The sequence below is a fragment of the Camponotus floridanus genome, unplaced genomic scaffold (genome assembly GCF_003227725.1).
Source record: "Camponotus floridanus strain SB8 unplaced genomic scaffold, Cflo_v7.5 scaffold53, whole genome shotgun sequence".
NCBI lineage: Eukaryota > Metazoa > Arthropoda > Insecta > Hymenoptera > Formicidae > Camponotus > Camponotus floridanus.
In genome coordinates, this window is record NW_020229692.1 from 862,721 (window position 1) to 880,207 (window position 17,487).

Below are 17,487 nucleotides of genomic sequence, written 5' to 3' on the forward strand. Positions count from 1 at the left end.
GTATAACCGGAGCTAATCCGTCAAGTTAAACGCGAAACTCCCGGTTGTCGCTAAAACTAGATGTCGAAATAAAAAACGTGGCAGAAAACACGTTAATATTTATGCGAGAAGAAAAAATTAAATTACGTATTAAAGTACGAGCATATTCAATAGACAGTATAATCGTACACAATTGCTTATATTAGCTGATGCGGTCTTATTTGAATATTGATACGTTTTTTCTATTGTTTATCGGCATTTATGTAATCGCATTTGTTTACTCACATGTAAATTCCCATTCGATCCTTATCCTCGAGATCCTTCTATTCTCCGGGTGACGTGATGTGAAAGATCGTTCCGGTTATTACCAGGTCAATTCTGGCTTTCCTTGACTCTTGATTACTTTGAGGTAGGACTCCGCCAAGCTGGAAATAAAGAAAACGTATACTTTTAGAAAAGAGTTCACATCCCACGATCGCGTAATTCGTGTATTAACGACAGTTATCTTTATCGCGATACTCCGAGCCAAGACAAACTTTGCCAAACGGAAATATTAGAAGACGAAAAAGATTCCCGTCCTCTCGAAACATCAATTGGTCGGTCAAATTCTCGTTTGTTTTTCGCGATAACGACGAAAATATACGCATAAAAATTACGAAAAAACATGTAAGGAATTAATTCAGAAGTGCGTAACAAAAAAGGAGAAAATAATTTCTAAATGACAATTTATATAATTATGAGATCGCAACATTATACTTTCTTATATATAAAATTTCAATAACAATTTTATAAATTCATAACTTTAGAATTTCCCAGAAAATTTTATTATATTTTTTTATGCAAATGTATATTATTGCTAACTAAAAGCTGTTTAGTCATTATAATTTTTTATTATCTATAATTTTTTTTACCTTTAAACAATTAGCTTGTACTGTTATCGTTAATTTTCAAAATATTTTAATTATTCGCAATGTCGCTGATATGAATTAACAGCGAAATTAATGCAAATCGCGGCGCACTTTTTTTTGTATTATCGAAGAAATTAAGAAATTTGAAAAATATTTACAAAGAGATACGGTCGTTGATCACATCCGAACCAGCAACGGACGATCGATTTATTACGAATTTACATCGCAAACAACCGCGGAACAAAAAGAATTGGACGAGTCCAACGCAGGAGAGATTCGTCGTTTCCCCCCTTCCTGCTGGAAGGGAAGGAGAGTATAAAGCGATAAGGGGCTAATATAAGTGAAAATCCCGGTGTTAATATGTGGCGCGGAGAGCCGAGCAAGAAGAAACTTAATGGCCGGCCAACACGCGATCCCCTTTCCGATTTTTTTCCCTTTATTTTCTCCTTTTTCTCCCGGTCTCTCTACGTCTGCTTCGCGCTCTACCTCCCTTCCCCTCCTCCCGTTTTCACCCAGTTACCGTGATCCACCGCGTTCGAAATTCATAAGCGTAGAAAATGAACAGCGAGAATGGCGGAATAAAAGTGCCTGGACATGCTCGGAATATATGAAACAATGCCAGGTGCTTTTTACATACACTATATATATATATTTACACACATGAATACACAATGCGTTTCTCAATCAAAATCAAATTTAAATGTGCCCCTATTATTATAACAAAGATATTAATAATAAAGATTACTATCAGATAACTCTCACTAGGGGAGAAGAGAATCGAAGCTTTGTCAATCATATAGCATTTCTATTAATTTCACAAAAGTACATTTGCCGCCACGAAGCAAATTAATTAAAGCGCACGATGTACAATATATCGCATATTTTGCATAATATACTTTACGCGTTTCTTGATTATTCGTCCCGCGCAAATTTCGCTCGCAAGTCTGTCGACTCGCAGTTTTAGAACAAAGTTGCGAATTACTCTTCGCGTCTCTCTCCCTCTTGCTCCCTCGGATGGTAGTAGCTAGTTTATATTGCGGGCTCCATTCTCGCGATCGTAGTCGGCCGGCCGGCCAGCGGGGGCGGCCACGCCTCGATTTCATTCACGCCAGCAAACGCTCAATTATTCATGCGGAATCTACCCGCTTGCCTTCTCTTACGCGATTGGATTTAAGTCGCGGAAAGGCGGAAAACGACGTGACGCCGTACAATCGCGCGGAAATGAATATCTCGTCGAATGACATCTCGTCGAATCGGAATCAGTCTTTCGCATCTTTAACTTGTAAAAAAAAGGCAAAATTAAAGAATAAATTTGATAATATAAAAATATAAAAGTGGTTGTAAGATAACAATCAAATTGAAAAGAGGAAAAGAGGCAAAAAAACCACAGCGTTAGGTTAATGATAGCTACAATTAAAAGAAAATTTTAATATAAAATAAGTCAACACATATTCATATAAAGATAATCAGTTGACGCAATAAATTTGATATACACAGCAGATATAAAACGTCGTCAGTATATTTTCTAATGCAAATTTTGTTGGATATCGAATAAATATTTACAAGAAAGAGAGAAGGGTACAAAATATTACTTTCGAGATCACTGAATATCGAAGAACTAAATGATCGCGATAAAGCCGGATGCTTCGAGTAATCGCAGGTCTTTCTCCTCTTGTCTCTTTCTCGCTCCGAGCACGGAAAGGAAAGCCGAGCACGCCGCTGCACCGATATCGTTTCAGCGCCGTGAAACTAGGACGGGGTTTTACGGACGGTTATTTACGATCGAGGTTATGAGAAAGGCGGGGGCCGCACTGCCTCCTCCTCGATCCGCTCCTCCGCGAAATCTGCGAAAGGGCCACGCCGCCCGACGAATGCAAATTACGCGAATTACGTTGCCTGCAACTCGGATCGGATAATAATCGAAGCGCTCGCACCCGACTCGACTGCTTTTAACGCGGTATCACGTCTGGAGAAAACGCACAAACTGAATCACTGAAAGCAAATCAGATCTCGTATAAAGTAATGTAATCTATAATAATATATCGAGCTAAATACGTGAAGCGAGATGGCATGTATCGCGTGTAATGTTAAGTAAGGATTCGATGGAAATGGAATCGCGCGTCCGGTGCAGAAAACTGATGGATAATGCAATCGTTGATTCGCGGTTTACACGACACGCCCCGGAGATATTGCAAACAAAATGCATCGGTTTGATTACCGCATCGACCAAATTGGTGGAAATGTCGGACGGCTTGACGGCAACGCGAATGCGTCCATCGGCGCATGTCAAATCTGAATCGCGTACAACTATCAGAGATATAACGATGCGTAACAACGTGCAGTGCAATAATCAATTCGAACATTCCAACAATAGCGAACGGGGACAGCTTACATGTAGCATGCGTTCAAAAATCGTCGTTAAATTAAAGTATTTATGTACAATATATATATATATATATATATATATATATATATATATAATAAAAAAAAGCCTTTCTATTGTCTCGATTTTTATAATGACTTTTTAATAACATCGTAAATAATACTCCGGATCGCTATTCGCGAATCGAAATCGCTTTTATTCTGACATATAGACGAATCGGAATGTATTCGTTCGAGATGCAACGAGCGAAGCGAGGCAGTCGATTGTCTAGCGATTCACGCAACCGGGTCAGCGACCTCGTAATCTTCAAGAAGTTCAAGGTCGCGACAGACGATCGCGACGAGTAGTAATGCATTCCATTGTGGTTCAGATGAGTCCGCGGCGATTCTAACGGAAATGACGGATGGTGAAAGTGAGGCTCGTCGCTCGACATCGGAAATCGATTTGACGAGATCGCGTCCAGATTACGTGACGAATGGCGGCCGGTTGAGATCAATCTCCTTGTCCGGCAAAAAAAACTCAATGATCGTGCCGTACAATTAAATCGCGTTAATGCCGCTCTATTATCGTATTAAATTAATCGAACGCGAAATACATTAAAATGTATTAATAATAAAAGATGGTACGCAAATTTAATGATTCAAATTTCAACAATAATACAACTGTCGAATTTAGAATCGTGCTACAAATGACTTTTCTCGAATTAAATTATCGAGACGCAGATATATATAAGTATCAATGACACGAATGAATAGCAAGTTTTGACGTGTATAAATAAATAAAACAATCGCAAATTTGAGACACACGCGTAATAACAGTGGGAGCGTATAATTATCATGTAACCGTTATAGTAGAACGCGTAAACAATAATACAAGTGCATGCTGATAATCACCAAGCGCGAGACGCAAAAATCCGCCAGCAGCGGACGTATTTTCCCGTTCGAAATCCGATTGTTTCGAGAGCACGAGCGAGGGAGAGAGAAGGCGCGACAGAGGAGAGACTGGATTCAACGCGGTCGGTTGCAGCAACGCGAAAAAAAAAATGCGATGGACGGACGATGAAGAGAAAAGAGCGCCGGCTGCTGTGTAATCTCCGAAGCCGGGCGTTGTCGGCTGGCGTTGAGCCAACGCCAGCATCCGCTCCACAAATGTCGCTAAATATACACCTAACCGCTTCTAAACACAGAGCGCGAAAGTTGGCCGATAGTACGCGAATTGTACGATCGCACGCCTGTGTCCCGATGGGAATCGGCAGATGAGACGATCGTAGGAACGCGCGAGGTGAGCTCTGCATTATGCATTCGATAGAACCGACCGACTTCCCGACACGCGATCCAATTTTTATCTCGTCTACAAACTGTACATAATTAAAATAACAGCTATATTTTATAGCATTTAAACAACGTGAGATTTTAGCGAAATAAATAAAGAGCCCGAATCAATGTGCGAGACAATATAAATAAATAATAAATCAATCGGTTATTTTAACTCCAGACGAAAGTCTCTCAGAAAAACAAGCAACGTGAATCCAGGAGACGCTGAAAAATATTTGAACAAATGTAGATAGCGGAGAAAATGTCGAAAGCGCGAGACATAAAGGATGGTTTATGATATAAGAGGAAGAGGCGCGAGCCGCAGGCTGACCGTAATAACACGCCTTCGTAAATAACAACCACGATAAAGTGACGAAAGATAATCGGTCATCGTTATCGTCGGCCGATAACTTCAGCCGGTGTCACCACCGGCAAACATATATACATATGACACACGCACACACGCGCGCGCACATTTACGAATACACATATGCAATCCCGCCCGCGCGCGTCGACCTGCTATTGATTCAAGACTCGCGCGACGTGATTCCCGTTTGCGACGAGTCTCTTCTGTCGTATAGGTCAATTGACCTGTCTGTATATATATATCGAGATGGCTTCTGAATATACCGAATATGATTGTGTATGAGAGGAAATTTAACGGACAAACAACTAAGGAAAAAAGTGTAAATCAATCGACATCAGTTAGAAATAAAAGAGTTCATTAAAGAAGTTTGTGTTGTCTCTCATTCTTATCGGATATATAATCTTTACATTAGAAAAATAAAAACCACAATAAATGGAGAACGTTCTATTGTGCCTCGTTCATTTCTGTACAAATAGTATTGACAAAAAATAAATCCTGAATTTATTTGTCATCTTTTAAAATTTTACTTTTAGATTTTAGATAATCAATTTTGAAAGAACAACGAAAAATGCATCTCTCGAAGGATTAATAGCTGCGAAAATATATGAAAATATTGAGAAATACTAATTTATATATATATTGATACATATTTGTATATTTGCACATGTATCAATGAAATCCTTTCTGCATTTAATAAAAAATAGAGCCATTAATATCGGCTTTATCGCTATACAATTCATTGAAGCAAAACGAGAATCGCGGCTCGACTTCAGCTGGCTTAGCATAAACTCTTTATCGGCGCGATTTCAAAATTAAAAAAGTTTATCTGACACATTGTATGTAAATAAACGCTGAACGGATGTATGCAAATCATAACACAAACAGTGCTAATTATCAATTAGATAAAATAAAATGTGAACGGTTTAAATAAATATGATTGTTTGATTGAGTGAAATAAAAGAGACTCTTTTCGAGTTTTCAAAACAAAAACGGAAATTATTCGTTCACTCGAATATAATTAATAATGTGTCAAAATTTATAATGAATTTAAAATACACATTTTTACAAATATATATTCTACGAGCGGAAAATTATTTCTCACGTTTATTCAAAAATAAATTGCAATAATTTATTATCTAAATTTAATTCACATAAAAATGATCCCTTCATTTTCTCGATATCGTCATATCAGATGTTGAGGGAAGATACTTAGATGTTTGTAAAAACGTGAAGATTTAGCGCCCGCGTTAAATACCGTTGCACTGCTAGATTGAAACGCGACGATTTAAAAATAACAAAACAAAAGAATTTAAGAGGCGGTCGTTTTTCGAGAGCGTTGACGCCGCGCGAATCGAGCCGACACGGCGATATCATACACGCTTCCATGACGTTCAACGAACGACCGAAAGAAACCAGCGGAACGAAACGCACGAGCGAGAAGAAGAGTGGACGGATGTGAAACGGAAGGAGAACGAGATAGAAGAAAACGAACGAGCAAGCGAGCGAGAGAGAGAGAGAGAAAGAGATCACTCGCACGGGATCTACTTGGGAGATTATGGCCGGTGAAATACTCATGGTCAACCAGAACCATAATCATTCCCTCTCTCTCTGTTTCTCCTCTCCTGTTCATCAGATTTCTATCTCTATCGTGCGTTCAAAGAGGAAAAAGAAGAGGAAGCTTGGTCGAAATTATGCGGGAGAAGCTGGGGAAGTGCAGGACGGATAGAGGGACGATAGAGCTAGATAAAGGAAAAAAAGGAAAAAAAGAGAGAGAGAGAAAGAGAACCGAGAGAGAGATAAAGATGGGGCGAGAACAGACAGTACCGAAATATCAACGACCGCGAAACAAGCGTCGTCGACCCGACGTCCTCACTCTCTCTTCGTTTCTCTCTCTTTACCCCATCTCTCTCGACACGCTCGAACGGACGTGCCCGAAACAGACGTTTTTTCCACCTTGCCGGGATTTATGTCGACCGATCGTGGGCAGAGAGAGCGGTAAGGGTGCTGACAAAGAACGGCGAGAGCGGCAGCGGCGAAAACACGTGGAGAAAAGACGGGATATGTACATAACGACATCGTGATACACGACGCCGATTCCTCTTTTTCTCCTTTTTCTCGAGTGTGCGGCTATTAAGAAGAATGTTTCATTTAAGCTAAACGATCGCGCGCACATTTGCGATCGTGTTGTTCCTGGAATAAAACATCACTTTGCGGCCGGAGAATCGATCCCTCTCGTGGAAAGCGATGATCCTTATGAAATCAATTATCTTTACGCGAGAATGAAGATAAATTACATCCGATTACCAGTGTCTCGTTTCCTGACATCATCGCGGGCATCTATCGTGTCAATAATAATGAAAGCCGTTCGAAGGTTACACCGACATTTGTCGATGAAAATTTGCTGCGGAGAAAATGTATTACAGCAATTCATTTTATATCTGTTTTGAAGTTGAATGTCAATTTACGAAAGTATAAGATTATATTTCATGACTAAGAGGAGAATTAAATTAATTAAATAATAATATCGCTACATAATTTATTCGTATCTCATTTCCCTAGAGAAGAGCGAGCAATTATTTCTAAATTATCAAACAGAAAAATGTACACAATTTTCACAAACATTTGTACCGATTTCACTCGAATCTAATTTGTCAGAAATTGCTCGACGTCCAGCTCGCGTGTACCATAATTTCCAATGATCATATTTCAATTAACTTTAATCTCATCAACTAATCACATTTGTGATTAATTTAATCTATATAGACATTTTAATTCCCCTTCGTTTTTTCACATTTGAAATTCACGAAGATGTACGTCGAAGATGGATGGAACATCTCGGACATCTCGGACGCTTCATTCGCCGCCGTCGAATCGTTACGGTTACGGTCGCGGTTCTAATCGCGATCATAAATCATGTCTTTGCGCTCCAAGTCGGAGAGTCAGTCGCGCGATTGCGAAACGTTGCCGCGCGACGACGAAACGCCTGCGAGCGAGAGCTCGCGCATGATATACCGGGCGGCGCGCTCTGCGATCAGCCGCGATGTCAAGGCCGCATATATTTTACGTGGAGATACGCGCGCGCGTGCTTCGACATTGTACCGACCGGCGGCGAATGCGCCGCTTGGAGGACACCTGAGTTAGCAACGAATATCGCAAGAGAGACATCAATACGGCGGATTGATGCGAAAAAACGTAACGGCTAAATCGACACATATGAACAGAACAAGTTTAATAACAAACGAAATTAAAATAATATAACGATATTTGCCGTTCTCTTAAATTAATTTTCTCATTTCTGTGCGATAGGGATATATGAAGAATAAAAATTTAATTAAATTTGAATTTAAATATGCGTCAAGTCATATCAATTCGATGAAAATATGTGACAAAAATACTTGGATCTATGATCTTTCTCTCTCGCAATAATTTGAATTTAATAAACAATCTATAAATCTATAAATTAACTATAAAATATAATGTAGAATTATTATAAATTATATTGTATTACATAATAAAAAATTATAAATAACAGAAAATATTATAAATAAATTATATAACCTAACTTGTTAAATTGAAATTAATTTTTGTTAAACTAAAATGAAATTAATTAACTCTATCAATTTGTGCTATCCCATTTTAAAAATTATAATGTACCTCTGAAAAAATTATAAAAGTAAATTTAACATTAAAATTAGAATAGCTCCTGTATATAAATGTGTGCAAAGTAATGTGTGATCACTCTTTTTTTAATCATATATGATGGAATTAAAATATTAATAGCGCAAATTAATTTTTTTTTAGATAGTATAATATAACTGCGTAATTTTCCGTTGACTATGATACGACTCGATTCTCAGAAATTGGATGACGTGAGAATAATTTAAGCGCGAATTCGTGTCGCTTCGATTTATACAGCGGGAACGCGCGCAAAGTTAACAAATCGATCCGGTCGTCCTTTGCCCGTCAAAAAAGGAGCTCTACTCGAGGAACATGCGAGGTGAATATGCATCTGGTCTCATTGCACAGCCAATCGATGCATCGTTACTAGATAACTTTTTAATTGTTAAATTATCGGAGTTATTAAAAAAAGTCATCTTGCTGACACGCTGATCTATGTCACGCGATTAAATGATCGCTTAAGATATCGCATTACAAAATCATAATGAAATGCTTTATATGAATTATATGCTTATTATGAATTATAAGTGGTATAATGATGTAATAAACATAATATGAATTTGCCTCAGATTATGCACGCATTTGTATCATGCTTGAAAGATGTAGTTTTAATAATATTGCGCATTCGTTTAAAAAATGTCTTAAAAATTCAGCGAGAAAGCATCGAATATAATTATTGACATTATTTAAATAAAAATGAATACATTAATTATTTACATTAATTATTTACGATGCATTAATCAGCGATCTACGAAGATTATAGGTGATATTTTACACAAATCGTAGATGCAAAATTAATTTCACACACGTATCTAGTCAAGGTTTTCCAGTTGGCATTCGACACTAAATCCGGCGCCAGATAAGGGCAGATTATCTCTAACGCCATTTATTTTTGGAGAGCGAGAACTATCCGATGTCCGGATGGACGAACGTAACGAGATTACAGACACGACAATCGCTAATAATCGATTCGAACACGTTCGCTCACGAACAATCTCGTTTACTCTCTTAACAAGCATCATTGTCACATTAGCTCGCTCGACCTGGATGCGGAGCTCGCTTATTCCCGGCTGTCTGTCAGTATGTCAAGGTCGTACGCGCGAAGGATGCGCGAGATTCGAACGATCGTTCACGATTTGCACTGACGGTTTTCAACGATCTTTTTTTTACGTTTAAAAATATCAACGGCGATTTGTTAAACTTGTTCTGGCGATTACGGGGGAAAAAAAAACACACGAGAGTGGCGCCAAGTTTCAGTGAAAATCGATACGAAAAATAGGAAACATTTATGGAGTTTACAATTCTATTCTCCGTAACTTTCTGTTCCAACTTTATTTTCAAATAACTGCTGAAAGATCCCGCGCAAGCATGTATTTCTAGCCATCTGGTATGTCTTATATATTTTCTTAGCAAATATTTCTAGATCCCTGACCGCGACGAGCTTCTCCAGCTCGGTTAGAAAGCGCCGTGCAATCTGGATTCTCATTAAGATAAGCGGATAAAATATGTGATTTAAAACCGTGATCGGGCAAAATTTCCGGTATTTTTAACGTTTTAATTGCCGGAGATACGCGCAATCGCCGTATCGCGCGATGCCTCGCCTCGTGCGACTTCATTGTTGACTCGAATGACTCCGTCCGCTCCGGAGATCGAGAAGTAGATTTCGCTCGCGGCTCTGCATCGCATCAACGTTACGATGATGTAATAACACTCGAGTAATACAGTATTTCGCTGCCTTCATCATCTTTCGCACTTAAGAGATATTTAACGGACACTTTATCGTCTTCCGGATTTTCTCATTTTCTCGCTAATAAATCTGATCTCTCTCAAAGATCCGCTAAAATTCGAATCGTTATTTTAAAATAAAAACGTATTTATATAATCCAATGTAAGTATAAAACATATAATCAAATAAGTATATATCTAATATTGGAAAGATTTTTATAAATATTTTATATTAAAAGCGAATTATATGAAATTTATAAAATTATCACGTAACGTTTACAATAATACACATTTTTATTAAATACAAAAGATTATAACTATCGCGAGTTTGACTTCAGCGAGACTTCAGTGAGAAAATTAGTCGAGTGTCCCGAAGACGTAATTAAGGACGATAATCCTTTGGCAGCTGATCGAGAAGCGTCATAACTTTAATGAGAACATTACCGTAAATGATTCGAAGATTCACATTCAACGTGTGTACGTTCGCGCAATTTCGTCATCCACTTTGTGGCGGGGATAATCGCCGATCGTGAATTTGTAGGCGGATTCGGTAGAGCTGACGTGTTCGCACGATATAGATATAATCTTTTTTTTTTTACTATTGCCGGGTTATAATTGACTGACGCAAGGGTAGTCGACTCTCGGCGGAAAAGGTCAGGGGTGATCTATCGCGGCGATGGCCATGGAGTTCATTAACGATATTAAGCGCCGCGTTAAAAAACTTGCGCAAACTCACCTTCGTCATTTATATCCTCATCGTTTTATATTATTTTTTTACTATTCCCCTCTGTATTCTGCCCTTTCTTTCATTTTTTTTAACTTTACTTCCAATATTTAGGGTTTAAACAGCTGATCCGTATACGTCAATACCTTAAATAATTTAGTTATTATTACTGCTTTGAATTATTAGCCTAGAGCGTTTATATATAATATTAAAAATAATAAGAGAGAGTGGATAAATTAATTATCGTGTTATTGTGTAAAAATGCGCGTTCCAATAAGACAATATGAATTTTTTGAAGAGAGAGAAAGGGAGTTGTGTGTATGTTGAAACTCGGGCATCTTGCGGCATTATATGCTCGACAGCGAAATCCCCGGTTGCTGGATGATTGCCAGGGAGCCAGCGTACCAACGGCTGAAACCAATCTGCCAGATTTAAGTTACTCTCGTTCTGGGCATGCGGTGAAACCGTGCCATTTCTCATACCCAAAACATAAGTTCCATTTACGCAAAAATGACGCATCAATAAATAGATGCTCCGACTATACGTCGCAAATAATTAAAAGTTAAATTTGTCAAATTAACGTCCGTTTTACTTTCGACACTTGAACACATTTTCACAAAGAGAAATTAAAAGCTGATGAACAAATTTATCATTATCATGAAATGTGACAAAAGTGAGATACTTTATATAAGAGTAATTAATTAAAATCTGCAGAATAAACATGTTGATTTATCCCTGTAGCTGTTTCCGTTTTGAAAATGACGTTAATGACAAGATACGTTTACGTGACTCGCGCGTATCTCTCCAGTGACAACTGCCCGCGACTTTCTCTTTTCCAGTCGAGAAATCAGATAAAAATGCGAAAGTCAGGTAAGCGGCCATCGAATTTTATCGGCGTGAAAAGGAATGTCGGTTGAGTACGAGTTTTATACGGAAGGCAACCAGATTGATCAAAAATCGCAATAAGGAATTACAAGATTTTCAATCGAGTAAATGCAAAAAAACTCGCAATCGTAAACGGAAATGATGCTGGCATATCTCTGGATCTTGAGTGACATTTCATCATTGATAACTTGTCGAGTCCAACTTCTATTTACAAGCGCATTCGATAGTTTCAATACTTATTTCGATATATTTTATCTTCTCTTAATATTCGGGTAATATATTCATGTATATAAATATTTTGTTTCTAATGATTATAATATAAACAACAACCGAGCAACAAACGAAAAATTATGTCTTCTTTTTAATTGATTGAATATTTCTAGGAAAGAGATTATGGAATAATCGTTGCATGATAAGTATTATCAATAAATATTATATTTTGATTGATAATACTAAGAATTTTTACATGTGTGGAACAATATTGTTTCCAGGATAACGCGTTAACGTGAAGTATCGATATCGCATAAATAAATAGAGAATGTCAAACTGTCTTTTACGATATTGTTTCAGAAATAAAACTTTCGAGATCAAAGTCAATTACAAACAGCAAGAGAAAGAGAAAGAAAGAGAGAGAGAGAGAGAAGGAGAGACAAAAGGATAATTAGTGCTGACAAAGGATCGATAACGTTTTTGTCCGCGCTCTTCAATATGCACAAAAACCGGTTTAATGAGAGGAGCGATTAAATGTCAGATGAACTAGAATCATCGATGTTCTAGGAAAATATATAGATCAACATGACAAGATCTCTTAATCGTAAAAAAAACTCATTTTCTGTCGGAATTGATTTTAACGAAGAATGCATCTTTAATTTGTTCGTATACTTTGTCATATTGTCACTGCTTCCATTGTACACCATTGTCAGCAAAATACACATTTAACAGCGTGAAATTAATCAGCGTGAACATCGAGAATCCTTATTAAAATCACGTATTTATAATTGTGTACCCAATTATAATCAATTATATATGTATATTTAAAATATATTTATAACATATTATTTAATTATTTAAATTACAAATGTTAAAATTTATGAACTAAAATGATATTACTATTATCCTTGATTCATTATCACGATTATCATCATTTAAATGCCCCGAAAGGGCATTGATGCGAGATAGTAACGAAAGATTTACAGCTTCTCTTATTGCGATCGACAAACCAATACCGAACGAATAAAGTTTGTTTCGACGGTCAATAAACGGCTATCAATTACCGCCTTTCCTTCCCCGCCGCTCGCCAAATATCGAAGGAACAATTAATCCTACCAAATAGTGAAATACCAGCGTTATAGGATCATTTCGTTACACATCTGCGAACAAAATCGATCGGACATAGCGATTCGGTGTATAACGATCGTCGTTATTAATTACGTTACACGCGTAACACATCGTACAACAACGCGATTATACAACGCCGGGATTATTGACCAATACTCCAGATGATATTGATTCACGCACGGGATAAGGGGAGATACTTAAACGCGATCGCGTGCAAATGTTGATACAACGGTTCGCGCGCGTTTCTTGCCTTATTTCGTATCGAACGGATTTTAACGCTTCGCTCGTAATTGAGGGCTCTCCCTTCGAAAGGATAAACAAAGCTTGCTCAAAGCTTTACCCGCTCTTTCCACATTATAGATTATATAAAAAGAATATGTATAATTATATATATATTTTTTTTCTAAAAATAAAATAAACTACATAAAAATGTACATTTCGCGATATATACTTTTTGTGATTTTCAAGTTGTTAAAACGTTTCCTTCCTTTCCCCTGTAAAGTACGTTTAATTTAATTATTCTTCAAGGTTAATAAGAGATCATATGTTTGCATCAGGAATCACAAGAGCTTAATTTTACGAAGGAATAATATCTTTTATTTCCATCTCATTCATATTAAATAGCTTTTTATTCCTCCCAAAATCTACGAAATTATAATTTTACTCGAATTAACCTTTTTTTTATCACACGCTCATCATAAGCTTATCGCTGATTCCGGATCGCATGCACAGGTTGCATCGCATAAGGCATTAAGCAGGTAGAACGTCGAGATTCAAAAAGGCGGGATTAAGTACGTGTGTCGCACACGTGTCAAGGCCGTGACGGGAAGGGAGGCGCGGATTGGTCATCTGAGAGAGAGAGAGAGAGAGAGAGAGAGAGAGAGAGAGAGAGAGAGAGAGAGAGAGAGAGAGAGAGAGAGAGAGAGAGAGAGAGAGAGAGAGGCGGTGGGGGGAGGTAGAGAACAGATGTCGCGCTTCTTTCGGCACACGCGTGTGCAAGCAACGTGTGAGCGCTCGCATACATGTGGTAGGTTGCTTGATCGTTCACAGGCTAACGCGCAATATGCAGCAACGTGCGGTGCTCACCGCAGAATAGGTCGCCCGCGTGGCCATGCGACCGCACTTCGACGCTATAATTACCTACGCGCGTTCCTCCGTACAACGCTACAACGGGTATTTCGCTGCGGTTGTATACGGAAACTAAATTATTCGGGCTTTCTCTCTCTCTCTCTTTCTTTCTCTTATAAATATAAGATATGAAGTCTCCTTGTTTATTGGAGAATCAAGATGGAATTTTCTGTCGATCTGTCGCGATTATCGACTCTTTTAACTCTTTTAACTCTTTTTTTTTTATCTTTATCATCAATGCGCACTTCCGGATTTTATCAATATTTTGCGGTGAAGGTAAAGATAAAATTATAACTGTAATCACACGCCGCCTCGATTCATTGTTTTCATGTTAATGACGCTATCGTGAAATGGAACAAATTTCAATTGTCTACGTCATAGTGAAAATTAACGAAGTTATAAATTATTAAAGAGCAACTTTAAGCACTTGTTTAATATTTCACTACGATCGTTCTCTTTAATGACAAAATCAATAGCGTAATAGGTGTATAACGATCATATATCGATGCAATTAAGAAGTTGAACTTTCTATTCAGAAAATTAAAATTAGTTCACAGACGTAAATTTACTACATACATATGTGTTTGTCGTACGTTAATTCGTAGATGAAATAAAAATTTCTTTTCGAAAGTAATTACATAAAAAGTTGGATAATGTAAACGTAAAATTGCACGCGATTAATATTTTAGAACTATCCCTGTCTCTCTAAAAAATTTAAAATACATTACACCAATAACGAGAGAAATAATGATTCGACTTTTATTTCAGTTATTTAACTTTGACTATTCAGATCTTTTATTTTAGTTATTTAACTTTGCACGCGATAAAATTCTCACGAATTGCTTAAAATCACAGGCTTGTCATGTAAGCCTAAATAACATTATCCAACATATATTCCCGATAATCGAAAGGACTGTTATACGATTCCAAATTATCGTCGCTGACAAACTCGCAGAAAGACTCGTCGATCGACGGAGGAGGAAACCGAGCCGGGACACGCGATACGTCGCAAAGTAATAATTTTTGCCGGCGTTATACACGACGGTAATAGCCGCTTCCGTCGAAAAATCACAACCGCGAGAGAAACTCCGCCAACGAAATGCAAGTTGTGCATCGTCGTGCAACACCGGTGACACGGACACGCGGGAGACCCGGCGCGTGCACCGGCCGCTCTTCCGGCGCGTGTAATTTTCCCGCGTAGGTTAATATTACCGGCGCGGTAATTGTTCGCTATTGTAAGCGGATCCTACCTATCGGAATTACCCGGTCTGGCTTGCGTATCGACCGGCGAAGATTACTGTCCCGAGCGGCTCGCGTTTCTCTTTTGTTTCCCTTCCTCGCTCGTCGTCGCTCGAGGATGCACCGTTATTGGAATTGACGTTTGCGAGATTCAATGAGTGAAATCAGCGTACTTGTATAATAAGAATATCAGACTTGCACGAATCGCACAAACTATTCGTTTATCTCGATGCGAGATCTGGTGAAATTAAGATAAAAATTATAGAAAAAAAGAATTAGTCGTTATAAATAATAACTATTGTGATCTACTTGTGTCATCGAATATCGCGTAAAATCGCGACCTTAAACTGGATGGAAGAACGCGTTTTGATCCTCGACTCGATCCACAAGTCGAATTACTTTCGGCGAGAGTTTATAACGCGAGGATCATCCGAATGAACGAGCGGTTGGAGCGAATCGGGGATTCGCGGAATAAGGCATGTCGAGCCGCAAGGCGGGAACGAGTCTTTGCGCGCAGTGGCGCAAAGTACCAGAGGAGAAAGCGACCTACTTACGGGTCGAGTAATTATAAGCCTTGAACCGGAGTAAAGGAGTCGTCGAGCGAGCGAGCTGAACGTCCAGCGGCCGCTCGGGCTTAAACCAGAGATAGAAAATCAAACCGAATCCTAAAGTGCCGGAAATTCTTGGATAAAAATCGCGTATAAAAATAACCCCAGACTTTGAACATTTATTAAATACTTAAATAACTAAGTTAATAAATTATACTTTTTTTATTGACGAATAATTCTCAGAATAATTCCGCGAGCTAATTGTACATCCTATGCGAAAATGTGAATTTTTTAATAACGTGAGAAAATGTGAATTTTTTAATAGATTAAATAACAAGTAATTTATAGTTAATATATCTGTGTGATAAAATCCTCAAGAATTTTTAAACAAAAAGTATGATTCTATATTTTTGTAGCTATAGATTTTAATATCTTAATAATTTTACTAACATGTCTCTCAAAAACGATCTATAGATAGCTTGTCACAAATATATTTAACATGTTAATGACATTATAAACGTCACGTACGATTTAGTAATCAAATTTGTATTTCACGAAATTTAATCAATTTCTATCTCTGGAATAAAATGTTATTTCTGCTCAATGTATCATTAAGATATAATTTTCAAATAAACCAGACCCGCAGAATCAGTTAATCGAAAAAGGCACATAAATATAATTATTTGATTTTATCAAATACAACTATACATTTTCAAAATTTATCCGAAATCTTAAATCTCTGGACGATAGAACGATAAAACGCAAAAGTATTACATCCCGCGGCGAGAGCATTCCCGAGATTAAGATTAAAATAGAAACATGAGACTCGGGGCGACGAGTCACAAGTGCGGGTTGTACCGGTCAATTCTCGCCTACGGGATATACGCCTCGCCCCTCTGTCTCTCTCCCTTGTCGGGCCAGCTCAAACGCGCAAAGTTCAACGGTCGTACGTGGGTGTTTCTGACCCCGGCGAGGATACCGGCGTGGCGCAGAGGGCGACGGGCGTCGCGACGCACGCGATCGTCCCCGGGAAGGGCGCAACGCGTGTCGGGATTCCGCGCAAACACACCGGAAGTGGACTGCGCTTTGCGCACCCACGCTTTGCGCGCCGCGCTTTCCCGCTCTCTCCGGCGTCGCGTCGCGTCGCGACGCTCCGCGTCGGGATCGTCGGGCGTCGTAGCCGCTGCCGCCGCTGCATTGATCGGGAGGCCTCATCCGCCGCGCGTCCCCCCCCCCTCCTCCTCCCCCTCTTTACCCGTTCCCGATGTTCCC

At 38.5% G+C, this 17,487-nt stretch overlaps 1 protein-coding gene across 3 annotated transcripts in view; it reads right to left on the bottom strand.

Moving 5' to 3' along the window:
- LOC105253960 (serine-rich adhesin for platelets) overlaps positions 1-17,487 on the bottom strand; it is a 164,007-nt gene that overhangs the window by 104,591 nt on the left and 41,929 nt on the right. For all 3 annotated transcript variants that reach the window (XM_011262347.2, XM_011262350.3, XM_025412579.1), the window contains one exon: positions 265-404. The gene's annotated coding sequence lies outside the window, so the exon portion shown is untranslated. The remainder of the gene's footprint in view (positions 1-264; positions 405-17,487) is intronic.